Source organism: Grammomys surdaster, unplaced genomic scaffold, assembly GCF_004785775.1.
Source record: "Grammomys surdaster isolate TR1022 unplaced genomic scaffold, NIH_TR_1.0 125311, whole genome shotgun sequence".
Lineage (NCBI taxonomy): Eukaryota > Metazoa > Chordata > Mammalia > Rodentia > Muridae > Grammomys > Grammomys surdaster.
The window spans coordinates 311,937-339,309 of NW_021620189.1; positions in this window are offsets into that span (position 1 = coordinate 311,937).

The window sequence follows — 27,373 nt, forward strand, 5'->3', positions numbered from 1 at the left end:
CAACACTAGGAGGGAAATTATACCCTAGAAAAAGTAAGAAAGTAATCTTCCAACAAACCCAAAAGAATATAACCACACAAACATAGCTCTACTTCCAATAATGAAAATAACAGGAAGCAACAATCACTTTTCTTTAATATCTCTTAACACTAATGGACTCAATTCCCCAATAAAAAGGCATAGACTTACTGGAAACGTAAAAAGGACCCAACGTTTTGCTTCATACAGGAAATGCACCTCAGTGACAAATTATATATATATATATATATATACATATATATATATGTATATATCAAAGAAAAAACCACATGATCATCTCACTAGGTGCCAAGAAAACATTTGACAAAATTCAATACCCCTTCATGGTAAAAGTCTTGGAAAGAACAGGAATTCAAAGCCCATACCTAGACATAGTAAAAGCAATATACAGCAAACGAGTAGCAAACATTAAGACTAAATGGAGAGAAACTTGAAGCAATCCCACTAAAATCAGGGACTAGACAAGGCTGCCCATTCTCTCCCTACATGTTCAATATAGTACTCAAAGTCCTGGCCAGACATATACCCAGAAGATGCTCTAACATATAACTAGGACATATGCTCCACTATGTCCATAACAGGTTTATTTATAATAGCCAGAAGCTGGAAAGAACCCAGATGTCTTCAAGAGAGGAATGGATTTTTTTAAAAAGTGGTACATTTACATAATGGAATATTACTCAGCTATTAAAAAACAATGAATTTGAGAGATTCTTAGGTAAATGGGTGGAACTAGAAAATATCATCCTGAGTGAGGTAACCCAATCACAAAAGAACACACATGGTGTTCACTCACTGCTTATTGGATTTTAGCCCAGAAGCTTGTAATACCCAAGATTCAATTCACAGACTATATGAAGCTCATGAAAAATCAAGACCAAGTGGGGGTTCTTCGGTTCTTCTTAGAAGAAGTAACAAAATACTCAAGGGAGCAAATATGGAGACAAAGTGTAGGAGAGAAACAGAAGGAGGGGCCATCTGGAGACCATTCCACCTGGGTATCCATTCCATGTGCAGTCACCAAAGGTAGATGCTGATGTGGATGTCAGGAAGTGCATGCTGACAGGAACCTGACATAGCTATCTCCTTAGAGGTCTGTAAGAGTCTGACATATTCAGAGGCAGATGCTCACAGCTAGCCATTGAACTGATCATGGGGTTCCCAATGGAGGAGTTAGAGTGAAGACTGAAGGAGTTGAAAGGGTTTGCGACCCCATGAGGAGAACAACAACACCAACCAACCAGAGCCCCCAGGGTCTAAACCACCAGCCTGGGAGCACTTAGGGAGGGACCCATGGCTCCAGCTGTATATGCAAGGGTGGATGGTCCTCTCAGGTATAGGTGGGAGAGAAGATCCTTGGTCCCATGAAGGCTAGACTCCATGAGTGGGGGAATTAGAGGGCTGGGAGGTGGGAGTGAGGGCAGTAGGTATGGGAACATCCTCCTAGAAGCAGGAGAAGGGGGGATAAGATAGGGGGTTCCTGAGCAGGAGGAGGGAAATGGGGTCAGGGGCTAACATCTGAAATGTAAATAAAATATCCAATAAAAAAAAGTCCTGGCCAGAGCAATTAGACAACAAAAGGAGATCTAAGGGATATGAATTGGAAAGGAAGAAGTCAAAATATCACTATTTGCAGATGATGTGATAGTATACTTAAGTGACCCCAAAATGTTAACCAGAGAACTCCTAAACCTGAAGAACATCTTTATCAAAGTGGCTGGATATAAAATTAACTCAAACAAATCTGTAGCTTTCCCCTACTTAAAGGATAGGCAGGCTGAAAAAGAAATTAGGGAAATGACATCTTTCACAATAGTCAAAAATAATATAAAATACCTTGGTGTAAATCTAACTAAGCAAGTGAAAGATCTGTATTACAGGAACTTCAAGTCCCTGAAGAAAGAAATCAAAGATCTCAGAAGATGGAAAGATCTCCCATGCTCATGCTCATGGATTGGCAGGATTAATATCGTAAAAATGGCCATCTTCCCATGAGCAATAATAGGAGCAAAATCTCCAGTGAGAGTTAATGCAATCCCCATCAAAATTTAAACTCGATTCTTCACAGATACAGAATGAGCAATTCTCAATTCGTTTGGAATAACAAAAAACCCAGAATAGTGAAAACTACTCTCAACAATAAAAGAACTTCTGGGGGAATCAAGATCACTGACCTCAAGCTGTACTACAGAGCAATAGTGATGATAATAACTACATGGTATTGGTACCAAGATATGCAAGAATATCAATGGAATAGAATTGAAGACCCAGAAATGAACCCATACATCTAATGGTCACTTGATCTTTGACAAAGAAGCTAAAACCATTCAGTGAAAAAAAAGGACAGCACTTTCAACAGGTGCTACTGGTTGAACTGGAGATCCGCATGTAAGAAAGTGCAAATCGATCTGTTCTTATCTCCTTGTATAAAGCTCAAGTTCAAGTGGATCAAGGACCTCCATATAAAACTGGACACATTGAAACTAATAGAAAAGAGAAAATGGAGAAAAGCCTGGAACACATGGACAAAGGGAAAAGCTTTCTGAACCACCAATGGCTTATGCTTTAAGAACAACAGTTGACAAATGGGACCTCATAAAATTGGAAAGCTTTTGTAAAACAAGGGACACTATCAATAGGGCAAAATGGCATCCCACAGATTGGGAAAAGATATTTACATCGGGCGGGGGTGAGGTTCAGACCGGTTGTGCCGTTGCGAGACTGCAGCTGTAATCGCTTCGGTCGGTCAAGAATTATACCCTGACTGTAAATTGGAGAAGCCAGTGGTGCTGCTGGTGTTTTTCAGAGGCAGTTCAAGTTGAATCATTAATTCTGCTAAGGTGTAAATTCTTCCAGGATGTCAAAAACAAACAAATCCAAGTCTGGGTCTCGCTCTTCTCGCTCAAGATCTGCATCCAGATCTCGGTCTCGTTCATTTTCAAAGTCTCGGTCCCGAAGCCGATCTGTCTCTCGTTCAAGGAAGCGCAGGCTGAGTTCTAGGTCTCGTTCCAGATCATAACAGAGAAAGCAATCACCCCAGAGTGAATCAGAATCGAGATTTCCGAGGTCACAGCAGAGACTACAGGAGGCCCTATTACTTCCGTGGGCGAAACCCAGGCTTTTATCCATGGGGCCAGTATAACCGAGGTGGCTTTGATTCTCACGATGGGGATTGCATTAAATCTCACTGGAGATTTTGCTCCCATGATTGCTCACGGGAAGATGGCCATTTTTACGATATTAATCCTTCCAATCCATGAGCGTGGGAGATCTTTCCATCTTCTGAGACTTTGATTTCTTTCTTCAGGGACTTGAAGTTCTTGTTATACAGAATTTTCACATGCTTGATTACATTCACACCAAGGTATTTTATATTATTTGTAACTATTATGAAGCGTGTCATTTCCCTAATTTCTTCCTCGCCCCTTTTATTCTTTGAGTAGAGGAAGGCTACTGATTTGTTTGAGTTAATTTTATATCCAGCCACTTTGCTGAAGTTGTCTCTCAGCTGTAGAAGCTCTCTGGTAGAATTTTTGGGGTCACTTATGTATACTATCATATCATCAGCAAATAATAACTTGACTTCCTCCTTCTCAATTTGTATCTCTTTGTTCTGTTTTTGTTTCTAATTGCTTTGGCTGAGACTTCGAGTGCTATATTGAATGGGTAGGGAGAGAGTGGGCAGCCTTGTCTAATCCCTGATTTTAATGGGATTGCTTTAAGTTCCTCCTGATTTAGTTTGAGGTTGGCTATTGGCTTGCTGTATATTGCATTTATTATATTTAAGTATGCACCTTGAATTCCTGATCCCTCCAATACTTTTAACATCAATGGGTGTTGTATTTTGTCAAATGCTTTCTCAGCATCTAGTGAGATGATCATGTAATTTTTTCTTTGAGTTTGTTTATGTGCTTAATTACATTGATATGTTTCCGTATAGTGAACCAACCTTTCATCCCTGGGATGAAGCCTACTTGATCAAGGTGGATGATCATTTTGATATGTTCTTGGATTTGGTTTATGAGAATTTTATGTCTATTTTTGCTATTGATATTCATAAGGGAAATTAGTATATAGTTCTCCTTTTTTGTTGAGTCTTTTTGTGGTTTAGATATCAGTATAACTGTGGTTTCATAGAAAGAACTGGGTAGTGTTCCTTCTGTTTCTGTTTTGTAGAATAGTTTGAAGGGTACTGGTATTAGATCTTCTTTGAAGGTCTAATAGAATTCTGCATCAAAGCCATCTGGTACTCGGCTCTTGTTGGCTGGGAGACTTTTAATGACTGCATCTATTTTCTTTGGGGTTATGGGGCAGTTTAGATGGTTTATCTTATTCTGATTTAATTTTGGTACCTGGAATTTATCTAGAAATCCAACTTTTTCATTTAGGGTTTCTAGTTTTTTGAGAGCAGACTTTTGTAGTAGGATCTGATTATTTTTTAATTTCCTCAGTTTTTGTTATGTCTCCCTGTTCATTCCTGATTTTGTTAATTTGGATATGGTCTCTGTCCCCTCTGGTTAGTCTGGCTAAGGTTTTGTCTCTCTTGATGATTTTTTTCTACAAACCAACTCCTGGTTTTGTTGATTCTTTCTATAGTTCTTTTTGTTTCTACTTGGTTAATTTCATTCCTCAGTTTGATTATTTCCTACCTTCTACTCCTCTTGGGTGTATTTGCTTCTTTCTGTTCTAGAGCTTTCAGGTGTGTTGTCAAACTGCTAGTGTATGCTCTCTCCGCTTTCTTTTTGTAGGCACTTAGAGCTATGAGTTTTCATCTTAGCACTGGTTTCATTGTGTCCCATAAGTTTTGGTATGATGTCCCTTCATTTTCATTAAATTCTAAAAATTCTTTCATTCCTTCATTTCTTCCTTGACCAAGTTTTCATTGAGAAGATAGTTGTTCAGCTTCCACGTGTATGTGGGCTTTCTGTTGTTTTCATTGCTATTGAATACCAGCTTTAATTAGTGGTGGTCTGATAGAATACATGGGATTAATGCAATGTTCTTATATCTGTTGAGATTTGTTTTTTGTCTTAGTATATGGTCGATTTTTTAGAAGGTACCATGAGATGCTGAGAAGAAAGAATATTCTTTTATTTTAGGGTGAAATCTTCTGTAGATATCTGTTAAGTCCATTTGGTTCATAACTTCTTTTAGTTTCACTGTGTCTCTGTTTAGTTTCTGTTTCCATGATCTGTCCTTTGGTGACAGTGAAGTGTTGAAGTCTCCCACTAATTGCGTGGGGTGCAATGTGTGCTTTGAGCTTCAGTAGCATTTCTTTTACAAATGTGGATGCCCTTGCATTAGGGGCATTAATGGTCAGAATTGAGAGTTCATCCTGGTGGATTTTTCCTTTGATAAGTATGTTGTGACTTTTCCCATCTTTTTTGATAACTTTTCATTGAACGTCTGTTTTGTTGGATATTAGAATGACTACTCCAGCTTGTTTTTTGGCACCATTTGCTTTGACAATTTTTTGCTATCCTTTTACTTTGATGAATTATCTGTCTTTGATTCGGAGATATGTTTCCTGTATGTGTCAAAATGCTGGATTTGGTTTATGTATCCAGTCTGTTAGCCTATGTCTTTTTATTGGGGAATTGAGTCCATTGATGTTAAGAGATATTAGGGACTGATGATCATTGCTTTCTGTTATTTTTGTTCTCTGAGTTGAAATTCCTTTTGTGTGTTTCCCTCCTTTTAGTTTTGTTGGAATAAGATTAATTTCTTGCTTTTTCTTGGGTGTAGTTTCCATCCTTGTGTTGAACTTTTTCTTCTACTATCCTCTGAAGGACTGGATTAGTAGAAAGATATTGTTTAAATTTGGTTTTGTCTTGGAAAACTTTGGTTTCTCCATCTATGGTAATTGTGAGTGTTGCTGGATATAGTAGCCTGGGCTGGCATTTTTGGTCTCTTACAGTCTGTATGACATCTGTCCAGGCTTTTCTGACTTTTATAGTCTCTGGGGAGAGGTCTAGTGTAATTTTGATAGGTTTACATCTACATGTTACTTGATCTTTTCCCCTTACTGCTTTCAATATTTTTTCTTTGTTCTGTGCATTTGGAGTCTTAATTATTATATGAAGAGGGTTATTTCTCTTCTTGTCCCATCTGTTTGGTGTTCTGTAGGCTTCTTTTATGTTTATGGGCATTTCTTTTTTTCTTTTTCTTTTTTGGATTTGTTTGGAAAGTTTTCTTCTATAATTTTGTTGAAAATGTTTGTTGGACCTTTGAGTTGGGAATCTTCACCCTCTTCTATACCTATTATTTTCAGTTTGGCTCTTTTCATGGTGTCCTAGATTTCTTGAATGTTTTCAGATAGGAGCTTTTTGCTTTTTGTATTTTCCTTGACTGTTGTGTCTATGTCTTGTATTGTATCTTCTGCCATTGAGATTCTCTTTTCTATCTCTTGTATTCTGTTGGTGATTCTGTAACTCTTGTCCTCTTACATAGGTTTTCCATCTTCAGGGCTGTCTCCCTTTGAGTTTTTTTTTAGTAATTCTCTTCCATTTTAAGATTCTGGACTGTTTTGTTCAGGCCCTTAGCCTGTTTGGTTGAGTTGCCCTATATTTCTTTAAGGGATCTCTGTGTTTCCTTTTTAAGGACTTCTACTTGTTTACTTCGTTCTTCTGCATTTCTTTAAGGGAGTTATTTATGTGCTTCTTAAAGTCCTCTATCATCTTCATAAAATGAGAGTTTAGATCTGAATCTTATTTCAAGGATGTGTTTGGGTATCCAAAAATTGCTGTGGTGGGACTACTGGGTTTTGATGCTTCCAAGTCAAATTGGTTTCTGTTACTTATGTTCTTATGCTTTCCTCTCACCATCTGGTTATCTCTGGTGTCATCTGGCCTCCCTGTCTGTGATTAGAGCCTGTCCTTCTTGTGATCCTGTGATCCTGGGAAGTCGAGCTGAGGGAAGGGTCAAGCTGCCACTGATATGTGTGCTGTGTGGGATCAGGTCTCTGCTTCTGGTGGGCACAAGTGGGAGCCAGAAGGCACCTTGGTATTAGGCTGGGAGGGAAATCTGCTTACCTGGTAATTTGGTTCCTCAGGGTGGGGTTTAATGTCTCACCTGTGAAGCTGCATGTGTCTGAATATCTGGGGATTTGAGCTACAACTGGGATGTGTGCCATGAGGGATTGGGTCCAGCACCGGGTCTCTGCTCCCAGCAGGCACAGGTGGGAGCCAAAAGGTCTAATTATGTTATTTTTTAAACAGCTCTGTAATACTCTATTGTATAAATGAACAATGTTCTCTCTATCTCTATATTGATATTGATTTCTGTATCTATATCAATATAGATGGCATAAATGATATGGTGATATAGTCATATCAATATAGGTGATATATAGACATATCTATATAGATGATATAGATACGTAGATATATACACCCATATATAGATGATAGATAGATACATAGATACATAGATGATAGATAGATAGATAGATAGATTGATAGATAGATAGATAGATAGATATAAATATATAGGTAGATATATAGTTTTAGTGAAGAAATCTCATTTGTGGAAATAATGCTCCCAGAAAAAAGTCATGGACTATTGGCAGACTCCAATGCCTGCTATTAAAAAAAAAAACTCCCTTTCAAATTGTTGATTAGGTGAATTCAAGAGACACACAACAAACTATTCCTGTTGCTTTTTGCTGCCTCCCAGAAATTGAAAGTAAGTTTGTATTGCTGAAGACACTATGTATTTTGGACAAAGGATTTTGAAGATTCAAGCTGGATCTGATCCAAAAGCCTCTTACCTGAAGACTAGCTTTCATAGTCTGAAGAAAAGTAATCAATATTCCTACCTAACAGCTGTGAACCACAGCAAAGACTAGCATGGTATCAATACCCTAAAAGTATAGTAGTGGCACTCATATCTGGGTAGTAATGAATAGTTGTCTAGTTGGACTTAAGGCTTTATCAAAATGTTAGAGATCATGGCTGGGGCTGGAAAAATAACCAACTAGTTAAGACTAGCTAGTGAGGTCATGGATCTTAGAGGAGAACCTACTACTTCTTCCTTACTAAACCAGTATAATTCTTCATTACATTCTAAATACTTACCTTTATACCTATATACAAGTGTAGCTCTGACCCTTCATCAGAGAATTTTCTCTCTATAGTAGATGGAGACCATTACAGAAAGATTCAGCTGATCAAAATACAGAATGCAAATGATTGGTCCCCATAGCCAACCTATATACCTACAGCACATCCCACACCTAAGGTTCAGAGAACACATCAGAAGTAAGAACAGAAAGATGATAATTGACAGGGACCATGGTGCCTGATGAGAGGTAGTGTCTTCTAGATCTGACAGGGATATTGTACCTATGAAATCTCAACAATTTGCTTCCCTTTAGAAGATTTGCAATAATAACCACACTAGTCAATATGCCAGGGTGGCTGGAGAAAAATTCAGATGGTCCTACTGTTAGATGAAGAACTGCAGGAAATAAATGAGTTGAGGGGAGGGGGATCAGTTTTCTTTCTATTAGATTATTGAATCCTAAGTATTCAGTTCTAAATCCATGCATATATCAGAAACACTAATTGGAATCGTGTGTGTGTGTGTGTGTGTGTGTGTCTTTGACTAATAATTGAATAGATCATGATTTTGAGAGGGAATCAGAGGGCGTGGAGGGGAAAAGGAAGGGGTACAAATTATACAAAATCCACTATCCATATATAATATTCTAAACTATAAAAGGAGTTTAAATAGAATTAATAAGGGAATGTGTACTGGGGACAACTCTATAGACATTTTTATAGCTCTGATACAATGAGCCATATAAAACATCCCCAAATCATCCACTATAAAATAGATCAGTTGAAGAGCTTTATGACTTAAAAAACTCTGTAAAAATAAATCTTCAGATGAGGCTCAATCTAGTGTAAGAATAAAAAGAATAATAAGTAAGCAAATACCAATTCTCTATGATCGCCTTCAGAATATCTATCAATTCAAATTATAAGGATAGTATGGTATTGCTACCAAGATAGGATAGAAATAATAGAAAATTTTTATGGAATAATTGTCTTCATGAATATAAACATGAAAATATGTTTTGTAGTCAGAAAATAAGTTTAAGCAATATCTAAAAGTAACTAAGGAAGCAATCATGAACAATAACTAAGCAAATTTAGTTTAATATTTGAAAATTATCATATTAATAAATTAAAGCAAGATATTTATGTGGTTGTGTCAACTGATACAAAATGATTATTTGATAACTCACCCTCTTTTTATACAAGCTCTTAGAAATAAAGTATCTTCTTTAACTTGTTGAAAAGCATTTACAAACATCACAGCTAATTATTATGTATATAACAATACAGACTGAGTACATTCTTCAGGATAAAGACTAGACAAAGATATCCATTTCTATTATTGCTGTTCTGAATAATGCAGACAATGTTAGCCAGAACAAGGAAAGAGCAGGAAATAGAAGGCACACAGAGAAAAAAGTCCTTTTCTAGAACAATGTTGTACAATTAAAAAAGAGTACAGAAACTCCTAGGATTAACAAATGAGTTCTGCTACATTGTAGGATACAAGATTAACATGTTAAAGTTAACTGTGTTTCTATATGCTAACAGTTAAAACATGAGAACCAAAATTAAAAATATGTTAATATCAACAATCGTTCAAAATAAGAAAGAGATACAGTCATAAATCTGACAATACATATAAAAGATTTGTGGGCTGAAAATACAATATGTGGAAGGAAAGATAAAATTAAATTAAGTATTTTACATAAGTTATGAATCCATGTACAAAGATAGAATTAGCCTTATATATGATTAAGTCTAATGACAGATAATTGTCATTGAGAATAATATTCTTCAAACAGATCAATGTAGCACCCATTGGACCTAGCTGATTGTCAAACTAAAAGTTTGAAATAAAAATAGCAAGTGTGGTTCCTGAATCATTTTCACGCTATGAGATTTTTCACCCATGGACTTCCATTATGATGCCATTTCCTATTTGTGATGTAGCTGTAAGGAATCCATGAAGAGCTAACATCTCTTACACTCAGCCTCCGAACAGTGGGCTAAATAAACATTGGTTTTTTGTTTTGTTTTGCTTTGTTGTTGTTTTTTAATAAAAGAGCTAGCTACAATAAAAGAAAAATGATTAATACAGTGAGGTGTTGTAAACTGGAATATGTGCTATTGTTGTTACAAAGTTGTAAAGAATTTGAGTGCAATGTGTCATGTCCTAGGGCTTTCTAGAATGCAGAAATTGCAATGATTTAGAGTATATTACACAGTAGATGAATTTTTTGATAAGGAATTTCATTATGTGTAGCACAAGATGATCTCAAACTTGTTGTTGACCCAGGCTAACCTGGAACACCTGATTCTACCTCTTCAGTGTCCTCACCATCACACCCATGTTGTATGAATCTTCATACAAAGAGGAAAAAAAGAGATGGCTTAGAACATAAAATTAAAAGAGAAACAATAGAAAGAAGTAGAAAATTCTTTGCCAGCTATATGGTAGAAAATAAAAGTGTATTCTCAAGAGAGGAAATCAAGAGTGTGGCCAAAGGATCATCATTAAGCGCTTGCTGACAGGAGTCTGGTATGGCTGTTCCCTGAGAAGCTCTGCAAAAGCCTGGACCAATACAGATTCCGATACTCGAAGCCAACCACCTGACTGAGCACGGGGACCCCAATGAAGGAGTTAGAAGAAGGACTGAAGGAGATGAAGGGGTTTGCAACCCCATAGGAAGAACAGTAATATCAACCAACCAGACAACCCCAGAGCTCCCAGGGACCAAACTACCAACCAAGGAGTACACATAGAGGGACTCATAGCTCCAGCTGCATATGTAGCAGAGGATAGCCTTGTTGGGGATTAATGGGAGGAGATGCCCTTGGTCTTGTGAAGGCTCATGACCCAGTGTATGGGAATTCAAAGGCAGGGAGGCAGGAGTGGGTAGGTGGGTAGGGGAACACCCTGATAGAAGCAGGAAGGGGGGTGGGGTAGTGGGTTTCAGGAGGAAACCTGGAAAGGGGATAACATTTGAAATGTAAATTAAGAAAATATCCAATAAAATAAATAAAATAAAAATTCAATTGTAAAAAAGCAAGAGAGAGAGAGAGAGAGAGAGAGAGAGAGAGAGAGAGAGAGAGAGAGAGAGAGAGAGAGGAAGAAGATGAACAGGAACAGAAGAAATGATCAAGACAATGAAAGAAAAACCTGACATTTTAGTGATGGTTGAGGCTGGCCCTTTTCTCACAGGCCCATATGACCCACCTGTACTACACCTTGGCATATGCCCAAGGGACTCAACATCCTGCTCCACAGATACTAGATCTGTCATATTCATAGCTTTTTTACAATAGGCAGGAAATGGAAACAACTTAAATGTTCTTCAACAAGTGAATAGATAATGACAATTTTGTACTTGTGATAAATGAAATACTATTAAATTATAAGGAAAAATAAAATCATTAAATTTTCAGCTAAATGGATACAATTATGAAATAATACATCGAGTGAGGTAACCCAGGCCCGGAAAGACAAACACATGTTCTCTCATGAGTTCCTAGCTCCAAATCTTCAGAAGTTTGTATATAAACAACTTGGATTTACCACAGAAATTATGAAAATAAATCAAGATCATTGGAGCACTGCTAAAGAGGGGAATAGCAAGATAAAATGAATGGAGAAATAGGAAAACTAGGAAGTTTTAACTGGGGAGTGGGGAGGAAGGCCAACATAGAAGGAAAAGGAGGGAAGAGGGATGAATAACACTAAGGATGCTAGAAAATGTAAGGAATTCTTTTATTCTACATTAAAATTATGCTTAAAATGTGCTTAAAATTACATATAACACATGTGTTTATATGTATTGTGTATTATGTTTATGTATTGTCTATATTGTGTAGGTCAAAGAAAACTATTCCACTAAGGATGAGAAAACTCTCTTATCCTTATGGATCGATCCATAGTTTATCTAAAAAATATCCTAGTACCAAGCATGACAAATACCCTTTTGAACTGTTTGCTGGAGGAGTTTTTTAATCCCCAAACAGAAGACTATTGCTATTGCCGTTGGTTACTACTGAGAAGTTGGTTGCAAGTATTTATTGCTGAAGACACAGGTGTCTGAGGAACTGAGCTGAATGGGATCCAAAAATCTTCTTTCCAAGGACTAGCTTTTCAAACTAGAACTTGGTACACAGGTGGCTTACGGACAAGAGCATTGAGTAGTCCTCTCCAGCTGTGATGTCTGTGAACCACAATAATAATCAATACAAGATATCTGTAAATGTTTAACAGTTGCACTTGCACCTGTTCCATCACCTCCCACTGTTCCACATTCCATACCCCCCAACCCACCCCCTGTCTCCATGAGGCTTTTCCCTTCTCCCCTCCTACCACCCCACCTGACCTTTAAACTCCCTGGGGTCTCCAGTCTCTTGAGGGTTAGATGCATCATCTCGGATTGAACACAGACTCAGCAGTCTTCTGCTGTATATGTGTTGGGGGTCTCATAACAGTTGGTATATGCTGCCTTTTTGGTGGTATAGTGTTTGAGAGAACTTGGGGATCTAGGTTAATTGAGATTGCTGGTCCTCCTACAGGGTTGCCCTACTCCTCGGCTTCTTTCAGCCTTTCCATAATTCAACCACAGGGGTCAGCAGCTTCTGTCCATTGGTTAGGTGCAAATACCTGCATCTGACTCTTTCAGCTGCTTGTTGGGTCTTTCAGAGGGCAGTCATGATAGGTCCCTTTCTGTGAGTACTCCATAGCCTCAGTAATAGTTTCAGGTCTTAGGACCTCCACTTGAGCTGGATCCCACTTTGGACCTGTCGCTAGACCTTCTTTTCCTCGGGCTCCTTTCCATTTCAATCCCTGCAGTTTTTCAGACAGGGACAGTTATGGGTCAGAGTTTTGACCATGTGATGGCAATCCCATCCCTCATTTGATGCCCTGTCTTCCTGCTGGAGATGGGCTCTATAAGATCCCTCTCCCTACTGTTAAGCATTTCATTTAAGGTCCCTCCCTTTGAGTCCATCTAAGGAGATTTTTTTGAGTTTGTTTATATAGTGGATTACTTTATTGGATTTTTGTATATTGAATCAACCTTGCATCCCTGAGATTAAGCCTACTTGATTGTGGTGAATGATGGTTTTGATGTGTACTTGGATTCGGTTTGCAAGACTTTTATTGAGTATTTTTGTATCTGTATTCATAAGCGAGATTGGTCTGAAGTTCAGTTTCTTGGTTGAGTGCTTGTGTGGTTTAGGTATGAGTAACTGTGGCTTCAGAGAATGAGTTAGGTAGTGTTCCTTCTATTTCTATTGTGTGGAATAGTTTAAGGAATATTGATGTCAAATCTTTGAATGTCTGGTAGAATTCTGCACTAAACCCATCTGGTCCTGGGCTTTTTTTGGTTGGGAGGTTTTTCTTCTATTTCCTTGTATGAAATGGGCATGTTTAGATGGTTTATCTGCTCTTGATTTAATTTTGGTGTTTGATATCTGTCTAGATTTTCCAGTTTTGTTGTGTATAGGCTTTTATAGTAGGATCTAATGATTTTTTTAATTTCTTCCATTTCTGTTATGTCTCCCTTTTCATTTCTGATTTTGTAAATTTGGATACTGCCTCTGGGCCCTTTAGTTAGTTTGGCTAGGGGTTTATCTATCTTGTTGATTCTCTCAAAGAACCAGCTTTTGGTTTTGTTGATTCTTTGTATTGTTCTCTTTGTTTCTATTTGGTTGATTTCAGCCATGAGTTTGATTATTTCCTACCTTCTATTCCTCTTGGGTACATTTGCTTCTTTTTGTTCTAGACCTCTCAGGTGTGCTGTTACATTGTTAGTGTAAGGTCTCTCCAGTTTCTTTACCAGGGCACATAGTGCTGTAAATTTTCCTCTTAGCACTGCTTTCATTGTGTCACATAAGTTTGGATATGCTATGTCATCATTTTCATTGAATTCCAGGAAGTCTTTAATTTCTTTTTTTATTTTTTTCCTGACCAAGTTATCACTGAGTAGAGAGTTATTCAGTTTCCATGTGTATGTGGGGTTTCTGTTTTTTTTTGTTGTTATTGAAGACCAGCCTTAGGCCCTGGTGAGCTAATAGATTGCAAGAGATTATTTCAATTTTCTTGTATCAGTTGAGGCTTGTTTTATGACCAATTATATGGTCAATTTTGGAGATGGTACTGTGAGTTGCTGAGAAGAAGGTGTATTCTTTTGATTTAGGATGAAATGTTCTGTAGATATCTGTTAAATCCATTTGGTTCATAACCTCTATTAATTTCACTGTGTCTCTGTTTAGCTTCTGATTCAATGTCCTTTCCATTGGTGAGAGTGGGGTGGTGAAGTTCCCCACTATTATTATATGGGGTTCAATGTGTATTTTGAGCTTTAGAAAAGTTTCTTTTATGAATGTGGGTACCCTTGTGGTTAGGGCATAGATGTTAACAATTGAGACTTTCTCTTGGTGGATTTTCCCCTTGATGAGTATGAAGTATCCTTCCTCGTCATATTTGATAACTTTTGGTTGAAAAGTCTATTTTATTGCATATTAGAATGGCAACTCCAGCTTGTTTCCTGTGACCATTTGCTTGGAAGACCTTTTTCCATCCTTTTACTCTGAGATAATGTCTGTCTTGTTATTGAGGTATGTTTCTTATATGCAGCAATTAAGATTAATTATATAATTAATTTTCATAAAGGTATAATTATAAAACTTTTAATACCTTAACCAAAGTAACTTAAAAAAGAAGAGTTTATTCTAGTGCATGATTCCAGAGGTTAAATCCATAACGATGGGGAGACATCACAGATGCAAGGAAGCTGCTGAAAGAATGAACAGAAATGGGGCAAGGCCATAAATTTTCAAAGCCACTTTCTATACACTTTTTTTGTTTTGTATATTTAGTGGTTTTACTATACTATGTTTTTCTTTCCAGTCCTATCTATTTAATGTTTTGTATACCTATTGGACCTGAATAAGCATCTTAATTTTCTGACTTTATTAAAAAGATTTTCTATGCCTTCATTGTGGAATTCATCTATGGCCATCATATATAGATCTGGTGTCCAAAACATTTTGTGAGTTCTATTCATATGATTCTACGTTTTTTATTGATTATGACTGAGTCATCTCATCCGTATACCTTATCTTCAAGTCCTAGTGTTTTGTCTTCCATGTAATCTACTCTGTTAGTGAAATTTTCAAATGATATTTTATTTGATTTAGTAAAATATTTGCTTCTAGCATCATTTTAATTTGGTTTTTCTTTAGTATTTCTATCTCATTGTTGAATTCTATTCACCTATCTTGAATTAACTTACTTCATTCTTTCTTGTCTGTGTTTTCTTCAAATTAACTCAGAAGAACATTTCTGTCTTAGGCTGATATTGCTGTGATGAAACACCATAATCAAAGCAACTTGGGAAAGAAATGGTTTATTTTGCTTACACTTTGACATCACTGTTGATCAATAGACATCACACAAACAGGGAAGGAATTTTTAGGCAGAAGATCATGCAGAGGCCATAGATGAGTTCTACTTACTGGCTTGCTCTGGTGTTTCATCTCACCCTCAGACAGAAATTGGTACCAAGAGAGTCAGGCATTGCTGTCACATACCTGACTATGTGTCTTTGATAAGATTGTGGAAGGACTTAGAAACTTTGGACTGGAAAACATTGAGTGTTCAAATTTTGGTAAGCTCTTCTATGGGAGCTTGAAAGATAAGAGAGAAATATACACTATGGAGGCCTGGTTTGTGACATTCAGAGGGAAGTTTGAGATTCTATCAGGACCATTGCATATTTTGAGTTAAGAATCAGGTTCTGATTAGCTAGGGCTGAAGAATAAGCTGTGACTAATAAGAGACCAGAAACATTAAATTGAAATCTTTACTGGTCAGCTAGAGCTGACAAATTAGCAGTGATTAAGAAGAGACCAGTATCATCAAGACAAAGTCTTCAAGAAATTATTTCATAAGAGTTAGCACACTGAAGCTGTCTTCCAGAGTCAGCCAATGTTGTACCTCGTGCTGGCAGCTGAACTTGGTCATGTTTATGAGACTCCCAGATGGTACTGGTTTGAAGGCATCAAGGATTCATGGAGAACAGTTGAGGCTTGCCACTGTGTGAAGCCAGGAGAATCCACTAGTGAAGGTGCAGCCTCAGTAAAAGTTGAAGGCACAGAATTAAAGAGGTCATGTAAATAAGTTTCGACTTGACACTATGAATACAACTCAGGAAAGGTTGTTGGTAAAAGTACATCTCAGTTGCAGAAACAGACCACAACTTGTTGGAGTTCCCCCAGACAATAGGGTGACCACCAAAGATAGCAGCAGGTGTGGAGTAAAGCCAGCCAGTAAGCAAGACTCCTCCATGGATTCTACATCAGTTTTTGCTTCTAGGTTTCTGCTCTGTTTGAGTTCCTGCCTTGATTTCTTTTAATGATGAACTGTGATATGTAAGTGAAAGCTAAAGAAACCATTCTCTTCTGAGTTGTTTTTGGACATAGTGTTTTACCACAGCAACAGAAGCCCCATCCGGGTGGGGTTCACACATCCTCAGTTTTTATGGGGACACATTGTGTGGTGAGAGTATGTGCTGCAAGCAGGAGGAGTACTAAAAGCAAGTCATCAGCTGAAGTGCACATGCAGGGTATGTGTTATGTATGTGTTATGTATGTGTTAGTATGTGTTATGGGTGAAGGAAGTGTCTTCATTACTTGCCAGCTGGAGTGAAAAGAGCATGGTAGGAATGTGTACCAGGGTCAGGGAATGTATGTGTCAAGAAACATTTCTTTAAGCTCTGGCTTCACAAAACTAGGATAGACACAGAGATGTGAAATATTTTACTAGGGACAAGAGTCCCACATCTTCTAGCTTCACTAGTTAGAATATGTGCAGTGTGGCAGGAATATACAGAACATAGGCTTTAGTGTTAATTTTGGAATTTTGGTTTCTTTAAGAAACACAGAAATAAGAATATATTTTCATTTTAATCTTAGGTTTTGGAGGGGGCTGCATCAGATTTTCCACAGCAGCTAACTATGATTTGCATCATATATAGGCGTGAATTTGCCAAAAGCAGATAGTTTCTACAATTGTATGATGTTTGGAAATCTGAGGACATTTCAAAAGGTATATAAAGGCTAAGGCTCTGAGAGGCATGGTGGGTTGTTCATTGGTTGCTGTTGGCCATGGCTTGTTAAGTAGTCATGCACAAAGAACCAAGAGGAAGTTAGATATTTTGATAGTGAAGATCAAACTTGCTCCAAGGAATGTGTCTTCCCTAATCAGCAGGAAATAGTATAAAGATAAGGTCTCCTCCTTTTGACTCTATCCTTTTTTCTCTCCTATCCAGTATTAAGGAATTGAAAAGGTGGTGAAAAAGGGGTGGAGAAATGTAGAAGAAAGAACACACAAAATAGCTAAAGACAGCTACTGGGCTTTTAAGAAATATAATACAATGAAGACATTATTAAAAGTACTAAAAAGAAAACACAAGCAAACAACGACAATGAAAAAAATTCTGAAGCACATGGGACAAATAAAGATAAACTTAAGAGCAAAATTTCTTTTAGATCTTTAAAACTGCTGAGTCCCAGTCATATGAATTCAGAAAGTCCATAGAACTTGTCATCTCCTTTCTATGCTTTGTAGTGTTGAGCCTCTGCTGGACATATATCTGATGTCCATCAGAACTGTCTTCACTTTAGTCATTGCTTTTCGGTGTGTAAATGGAGGGCTTCTATTAGCAACCCTAAACTTTCCTGTCTGTTGAGTTTTGCATCTAAGGTTCTAGATTGAATCTATGTGTCTCTGCTACATAGATTGTGAAAGAAAAAAGCAACCACAACACTGGAAACAGTACAGATGAAGGACTTTTCACGCATTTCCAAAACCCACTTACTATTAAACACTCAACATAGCTGTAGATGCCAAGTACTATGCAGGAGATTTGGAGTTTTGGGATGCTACAACAGTAGATGGCAGATAGGTGGCAGTGAGGGTTGATGTAGCCACTAACCCCATATTCACACTATTAAATTTCAGAATTATTTTCAGTGGCTGAGGTTTTCTCTTGGCCACAAAAGGTAGGTTTTACATTTCTCTATTCACTTCCTGAACCAAGGTGTCTGACACACGTAATTGTTGGCATGTCAGAATCTGTCCTTTGTACTCTTTAGTGCTGCTCCCTAGACCACCAAGAACAGCAGCAGCCATGGAGTAGAGCCAGCCAGTAAGCAGCATTCCTCCAGGACTTTATCACATTGGATTTGTGACAGGTTAAATGTAGACTTTTGCACCACTGATTGGTTCCTAGCTAGTGTGTTTAGAAGCACACTAGCTTAATTTTTGCAAAATTAAAATCATTTTAAATTAAAACATAATTAAATTAAAACATAATTGCACCCCTTTCTCCTTCCTTCTCTCCTCTCAGCTCCTTCGAACCACTCCCTCTCCAACCCCTCTAATGTGCCTCTCAAATTAACAGCCTCTTTCCCTTGAATTATTATTGACACAAACACACACACACACACACATATATATATATATATATATATATATATATATATATATATATATATAATTTTTAAGTTGCAAGCTCCCTTGAGATTATGTCTAGCTACAGTCCTCTAACTCATACAGAACAGGAAATGGTATTATGCTCTACTATTGACCTGTATGTCAGAGACATGATTGTCTCACCAAACTCAGAACTAGTTATGAATTATGAAGCATTTAGGAGTGACAAGACTTCTGATTTTTGCCACAGGTTCCTGGTTTATTGTTTGAATGACATGTTGGCTTCCTGTACTCTATGGGGGAGCTATATGATATTTTTGATTTGTCTTATTTCTTTTCTTAAATATCTTCTCCTTAACTCTGCACTTTTTTCCTTCTCTTCTATTTTTTATCTGTTCTGTCACTACCCCTATGGATTTACTTTTTCTCTTTTCCTCCCTGGGATAAAATTGAGTCTACAGACAATAATCCAAGAGAGAATAATTACAAGTATAGTTTCTAAGGACTAAAATGGTAGGGTTTGATTTTCACAAAAAACATCTTCTATGAATTCTCCAATGAGTGTTCTTCTTCAGTATAGGTGTTTTGTCAAATTGAAAATACCATTTCTTCTTAGAAATTCCACATATTGCTGGACCATCAGTTCTTATCAATAAGGTGAAGGCTCTTGATAGATTTTTACATTTTAAGTGAACGCTCACACACAAAAAATTCCTTCTCTTTTAGAAATATCTGGCTTTCTTGCCTATCTTTGTTTGTTGTATTTTGTTTTTGAAAGAATTTTGCTGTATAGCTCATACTATCCTTGAACTTGCCCTTCTCTTGTCTCAGCCTCACAAGTACTCATAATACACATATGTAAGAATACTCCGGAAAGAGTTTGAGTTCTTAATATAGTAAGTGAGTGAAAGGTGTTTGGTTTGAGGTTCAAGGTGGAACTAAGGCAAATTACCCTCTTGATTAATATACAGAGTAATTTTTCTGTAGAGTTATCATCAGCTAGGGTCATCTTGGAAGAGAAAACCTCAGTTGAAGAATTACCTCATTCTATTGGCCTGAAGGCTACTCTGAGGACATTGTCTCTTTACTGATTTATGTAGGAGGACCCAGCCTATTGTAGGTGGTACCTCTTTGGTAGGTGGTTCTCGGTTGTACAAATGAGAAAGCTGAGTGAGCCATGAAAAACAAACCAGTAAGTCTTCTTCCATGATCTGTACTTCAGTTTCTACCTAGAGATTCCAGCTTCAGTTCTTACCCTAGCCCAAACCCCAACAGTGAGATAGTAAATGACATTACATTGCTGATTCAGACTACTTGGAGATTAGAAAGCTGTTCTACAGTGGAAGGAGCAGTATGGGTGCAGTGTAGAAGATAGTTTAGGAGATTACTTGCTGTTTCTATACTCTGTGATTAAGGACAATGGGAAACTATAACAACTAAATCCAGCCATGATGATAAATGATCTAGACATTCAGAAACAAAGATGTAAATTATACTTCTCAGTGAAGAACCAAGAGCCTATGAGGTGCTTTCTAGGAGTGGAAGTAATATAAAGTGGGTTATAGGGGAAGCCAGCTATAAAGACAAGCTAAGTCCATGTTATAGTTGTGAAACAAAACATTGTGATTGACGTGTTTCTGTCTTATTTTGTTAAGACTATGTTTGTGCAGATATACACATATAATAAGCAAATGTTTGCATTTAATTTATTTCTTTTTTTATTTTTTTACTGTTTCCAAAGATCCTTCATTTCTTTTTTTAAATTTATTTCTTTACCATTTAATATACTACCAATTGAAATAGTACTAGCAGTTAACTATTACAAAGTCATTATGATTTTAAATTATTAAATATTAAAAATGTAAGTATTCCTCTACTTTTAAAGGAACATTTGATATGTATTATGGGGAAAGAATGTTATATATTTCATTTCACATCATTATATCATGTTAGGTAAAATTATGAGATTATTATCATTACCTAGAAATTAAACAGAGCATAGGGAAATGTGGCTGAACTTCAAGTTGACAACAGTTGAATAGGTGATTTTATCTTGGTTGTCAATTTGAATAGGTATGGAATTAACAACAATGCACAGCTCTGAAAGTGTCTGTGATGGCATTCTCAAAAAGAATTAACTGAGGGAGGAAGATCCTCCCCGAGAGTTTTTGGCCTAGATGTAATAAGGACCAAGAAAAAAAAAAAAAAGGAGTGTCGCTTGCCTTCAACTCTTTCTCAAAAGTGTACTTATCCTTTTGTCATTATCAACACTAATGCTATTTCCACCCAATGTCTTCAGTCTTGCAATGTGAACTGAAAACCAGAGGTTTCCATGAAGCTTATAGATCTGCATCTATTGACTGGCATCCAGCCTCATGGACTGAGCAGGTACTGAGTTCTCACCATCTCTAGTGTCCAACCTCTATTCTGGAAGCTAATTTAATGCATACCACTTTAAAATGTGTAGTCATTCTGTCAGTTTGGTTCCTCTAGGTAGGAACCACTTAATATAAAGGGAATTAAATAAATGGGGCCATTTCTCTTTACCTCTGGCGTATTTGAAGGGACTAGTCTCAGAAACACATAGCTGTACACCTTTACAATGCAAAATGCTTAAAGCCATTTTCTCCTTAGCAATTCATGGTAGATACCATTGCCTTCTTCCCATGTGCAACTTGGAAACTTGATTTCTTTGTGTACTTTTCTCCACAAGGGAGTCCTGATTGAGCACAGTAGGTCTTCTTGAGTAATTCTTGCTATGTAAGATATAATTGGTGCCCCCATTTCCCTGTTGCCTTGCTGTTTTCCCTGTAATATACTATGATTTCCATTCATAGCAAGATTATACAGCCCCACTCCCCAGGCATCTCCTTCTCCATGTTTTTAGCTAGCATTGACTTTGATTATGCATCTGAGCCTATCGATCCTAATCTTTCTTAATAGGTTTCTATTTTCCTAGATACTAAGATCTTGCATAAATGGATATATATATGTATATATATATATAACTAGGCAACTGGTATAGAGAAAATTATATATAGATAAATGAAATGAGCTGTTATTTTACCATCGATACCACCAACAAAGAAATGTAGTCTGGTGAAGAAAAAGCTAGAGACTCTCAATAGAGATTGGATACTAGAGAAGGTGAGAACTCAGTATCTGCTCAGTCCATGAGGCTGGATGCCTCACTCATGTCAATCAATAGATGCAGATCTATAAGCTCCATGGAAAGCCACTGGTTTTCAGAAAAAGCCATGTGGATGACTCTCTGCGAAAAAGCTATCTCTCCTTTCATCATAAAATATCCCTGCTCACCATAAACCTATAATACAAAACCTGAATATATAAGTAAAAGATTGACTTTGCCTTTCAGGTTAATATCTCCAGACTTTCTGAAAATTTCAAATTAAAATTTCAGTCTTCAAAATAAGATTTATAGTCACTATCATTTAATTAAGGGAAGAATATTTTAACACTTCTGGGAATGTAGCTTAGTGGAACAATGCATTCTTTGTTTTCATGGTTGCCTAGTTTCAACATGAAATCTCCCGAAAGAAGATTAAATTGTATATTGTTTAAAAAGTGTTAAATGAAGAAAACAATCTCAGATTGATCACATTTTGTTTTCTAAAAATAGCACTCTAAGGCACATTTTTTATATGTATTGATTAAGGCTATTGAAATTTTGTGCTACAAATACAGGCACCTAGAAATCTTTTCTGACAATTATATTAATAAATGTTAATAGCTATGCATGCCAGGTGATAGTTGGTAGGTTTTGTTTTTGCTCATGTCAAATTCTTTTGCAGTCTCTTTGATCTCAGCATACTACCTACATATAACATCATGTGTTACACACATTATATAGTATGTTACATTTCTGTTTGCATTTATTATAATGCACACTTTGGTGGCATTGTCATAGACTTTTCTATCCCTATATTGGAGACGTACCTTCTGACTTTGATAAGGAACAGGCACTACGTCGAAGTTAAACAGAGCCTTTTCTGCAGGCTGTGTATTCTCCCAGTGCTTCAGTATCTCTTCCTGAGAATTCAGGATCATTGTGTTCCTAGTATCTTTCTTCTGATACAAAGTAAATACTTACTGACTTTGGCAGCACATACTTCCAGTGGGAAGTAAATCTGGAATGATTGAGAGAAAGAGATGCCAAGGATGACTAAGTGGGAGAGCACTCTATTCTAAAATTCCTCTTCTTTTGCATTTTCTCCCAACTATGGGCTATTTGATTATACTTGCCAGCACATGGGGAGAGCATAGATACACCAAATTGCTAAAATCACCAATGATATGAATTAAGGTGGGAAAGAGGGTGGGAAACCCATTGGTAAAGTCTGAATACCTCCAGAACAGTGGGAACATGGTCAATATCCTTGTTATCTAAAGGAAAGTGCTTTACAGTCATAACAGAAAGGAGTGAACTTAGGGTATACCTGTAGATTCTTGTAGGCAGGAAACTGGAAACCTAGGCTCAGTGAGCTGGAGGAGACCTCAAGACCATTAATTAGAGTTCAAAAAATTGATCCCAGGAAGACATAAAAACACCAGAGGGACCTATGCCACCATGTCTTGGGCATAGTCATCTATGGTCCCAGCTTCAAGTCCAAGCCCCACTACATGATGCTACTCATGGAGACCTAAACACATTAGTTACTGCATAAAGCTGCTTTTGACTTCTATGTACAGCAGTGATGGACTGTGGCTAACTTTCAGTGACCATGGCCAGTCCTTGGCTAGAATTTTGAGCCAATACTTGTAACCTTGTACAGAATCCCTAGAGAAACCCTTCCATTCTAGAACTTTGGAAAGTCCCTTCATAATATATCCTAGATATATGTTTGTGTATGTATATGTATGTATGTATGTATGTTTGTATGTATGTATGTATGTATGTGTGTATGTATGTGTGTATTATGTATCTATGTATATATATCTTGCCCTTTCTGATAGGTACTTTAATATCCTGGTCTTGGCACCTGAACTAGTAATTTTTAGCACTCTATTCCACTTGTTTAAGAAGCATAGCATGTCCCTAGTCAAATAACACAAAATCTCACAAGAATGGGGAAGAGTGATTGTACCGTTTTATATGACTTGTAGGCTTATACCATCACTCGAGTGCTATTGAAAATTATTAATCTCAGATATAAGAGAACATGTGTGTTATTCATAAATTATCAAGCTGATAGAGGAACATGTTTTTTTTAATGTGGTTTATGATCCTTTGTGTGTGCATATGTGTGTGTGTCTGTGTACGTGTGTGTAATTCAAGTGGAGGCAGTGGTCTATATCAAGAGTCTTCATTCAATAATGAGCTACCTTACTTTTAGAGGCAAGGTCTCTCACTGAACATAAATCTTATCAATATGGGCAAACTAGCTGGTCAGTGAGCAGCAAGTTCCTTCTTTCTGCTTTTTCTAAAGCAGGATTATAGATATGTACCTTCATACCCAGATTTTTCTGTGGGTTACTGGAACCAAAACTTAGGTCGTTATGCTTGCCTGATAAGTACTTTATCAACTAAGCCATCTTGCTAGCCCTTGCACACATCCCTTATTACTATGCCCAGTGTAGAGCACATATATTAGGCACACAATAATAAATATAAATAAAAATAGGTAGAATAATTTGAATAAGTGCCAGGCAAAAATCTTTGCTGAATGAAGTATTTTTAAGTAAGCATAATTTTTTTTTTTTTGTTATTTAAGGGGGAAGTGGTTGGCCATGGAGCTAACCAGACAATACCTTTCAGCCTAACAGTCAAAGAATTAGGTAAAGATAACTAAGTGAATCATAGTGCTTTCACCAAACATCTAGTACAGGGATTCTGGACCATCTTTTCTTATGTCATGGTAAGAACTGAAGAACCTAATTAAGGTGGAAAGTTGTATTATAAGATTAATTCAAGAATGTCATTAACACATTTAAGCAGCCCCAAGACTAACTGGCTAGTTAGTTCAATGGAGTGTTTGTGGGGTTTCCTGGAGGTCTGAGTTGGAGAATGCCTACTTGGTATTATTAAAATTTCTTTTATAGGTCTTATTCAGACCCTATAAATCTATCAAACCTCTGCTTCCTCAGTGTCCCAAATCTTTTTCCATATCAGATTTATCTGAATCCCATATCTGAAGCATGTTTCTATATTTTCTAACCCCACTAATCCCTCCATCCAGGGCATAACTCAAATACCAGAATCTTGTCTTATGAGGTCTATATAATAGGCTCTGGCCTGATAGAGAAAGACCTTCTATGCTTCCCTGAGACACAGACTTTCCCTACCCTTCCTAGTCTACTTAGAGAACTCATGTGTAATTTCATCTAAGTACAAGATATTGAGGGAGAAGATATTGTTTTGCCTTTTTAAAAAAATATCAGTTTTATGAATTTCAAATTTGTTTCCTCATACCGCTCTTCTGTTTTTACTTCTCACACCCCCATTCATCCTCTGTAAACTTACACAAATTCAGTGATTCCTTGTGAATTATACATACCCTTTCCTCATGTTCTGGGACAGCTGGATACTGAGATGTGCCTATCTAAAGTAACTTAACACTGTAACTTCCCTCATTGTGGCAAGAGGGAGGTTTGGGGAGATGTTATTTATCTTCTCATTCCAAATAAATGATGATGGATAAGTAATTTTTCTCTTGGTTCAAAAATCCCTGTCAGTGTTATAAATCCATGACTAATCAGTCACTAACGTAGGAATTATATAATTTTATCTCACATATTCCTATAAATTATACAAGTAAAACCATAAAATGAACATCCTCAGCAACTAAATGGGAAAAGATCTTTTCTGGATGTACAGTAGCAGCTGACAATGGTGTTCTGCTACTGATAATCAGAATGCAGATACATGAGACTGATCTAATGGGTGAGCGATAACAATGGACACATCTCAGCTTTCAGATGTGGGGTTTGAGGAAACGAAGTCTAACTAAAATTTAAAAAGAAAGAAAGAAAACACAATTCTGAACATTATGTAACAAAAACATCAGACATTGCAATTCCATTGGGCAGAAACTAAAGGGAGAGGAATGGGAAATTAATTTTATGAAAAGATTATAAGTCTAGGAGTGTTCTTTTTGACAGCTATTAACATGGAGAAGGTTAAGGTAAGATAACTAGAAGCAGGCTGTGTTACTGGTCAGATACATGCATATAGTTGTAGTCAGTTGTAAACTGGAAGTAAAGACAACACAAAAAAAGCTTCTGTAATTAATTAAGCCCTGGCTGCTGAAGCTCATTGTCATGGAACTGCTAGACTGTCAACAATCCAGCTTCCACTAAGTCTGGCACAAAGCAGGATGGCTGTGTGTGTGTGTGTGTGTGTGTGTGTGTGTGTGTGTGTGTGTCTGTGTGTGTGTAGTCTTATAAATCCATTTAGTGATTTTTATTTATTTGTTTTGAAATGATGGGGAGGAGTCCTCACTCTGTGGCCTAGGCTGGACTAAAATTTTCAATGAAGCTCAAGCTAGCCTCAAAGTCACAGATAACATCCTGATTCATCATGTATACTACCAGAATTATGAGTCTGCTCCATCATTTCTGGCCATATACATTGAAAATTTTCTGTTAACTTTGCAATCATCTTGCACTATCTAGGTTGCGATTCTTCTGGAGCATAGATTGAAATGTTTAACAAGTTAGATGCATAAAGCATTTTGCATTGTATTTTCAATATTGTTCTGATTGTCAATTAATGTAAGGAGCTAAAAGATAATGACACTGGGGGTGGATGCACATGCACAGACAGATTCGTGCGTGTGTGTGTGTGTGTGTGTGTGTGTGTGTATGCCTGCTAGTTTGTACAAAAGATGTTAAGCATCTTTTATGCACATGTTTAACTATGTTTTTGAAGCCAGATAGGAGACTAAATGGTAAAACATCTATTTTCCATTTTTCAAAAGTTTAAAGGCAAAGGGTAAGATAGAATGAGGGATTACTGTTACCCAGAGGAGAAGTGCTAGGAACTGGTATGTGGTCAGTAATCCTAATAACAAGACATGAGTCTATGTATGAAAAACACAAAAATAAGGCTTCAAGACTGGGCACAAAATCTATGGCCCAGTACAAACGAAAACTCATGATTCTTGGATCAAAACTATTAAGAATGTTCTTGGTGTAGTAGCTCTGGCCTTTAATCCCAGCACTTTGGAAACTTAATCAGGAGAAATTACTGCAAGACTGAGATAAGCCTGGGTACAGAATGAGTTACAGGCCAATTTAGTTACAGAATGAGTACTTTCTCATAGAAAATAAAACAAAAATCACAAAAGAATTTCTAAGAAAGATTGCTGATGCAAGAACAAGGTCCTGTAGTGTTTCTGTCTAGCCAGCACACTCTCAGTGAAATAATTCAGCAGGGTGCTCTATGTGCTAAAGCAGGTAACAGAAGTTGCACTCCGGGTGAATGTCTACCAGCTGAGTAGAAATAAGCAGGATGAAGCTGGCCTCTGTGGTATTCATAATGTAAGTGTGGACCTCTTAGGATGTTTAGCTATCAGTTATGGTATCAGTATTTCTACTCAGAAGTTCATGGAGACAACTTTAAAAAGCAGGTTGACAGTGAACCCCACTCTTGGGTAAAAATCTGTTTACCTCTGGAGGTCTCCCAGTTTTCATCCATTGATATAGAGACTGTTCATTGCTATTATGAGAGATATGACAAGAACAAAGATGAAATCTTAGGTTTAAATGGAAGCAAGTAAGCCATGTTATAATTTTCCTTACAACCCTACACCTATCTAAAAAAAATCTCAGGAAG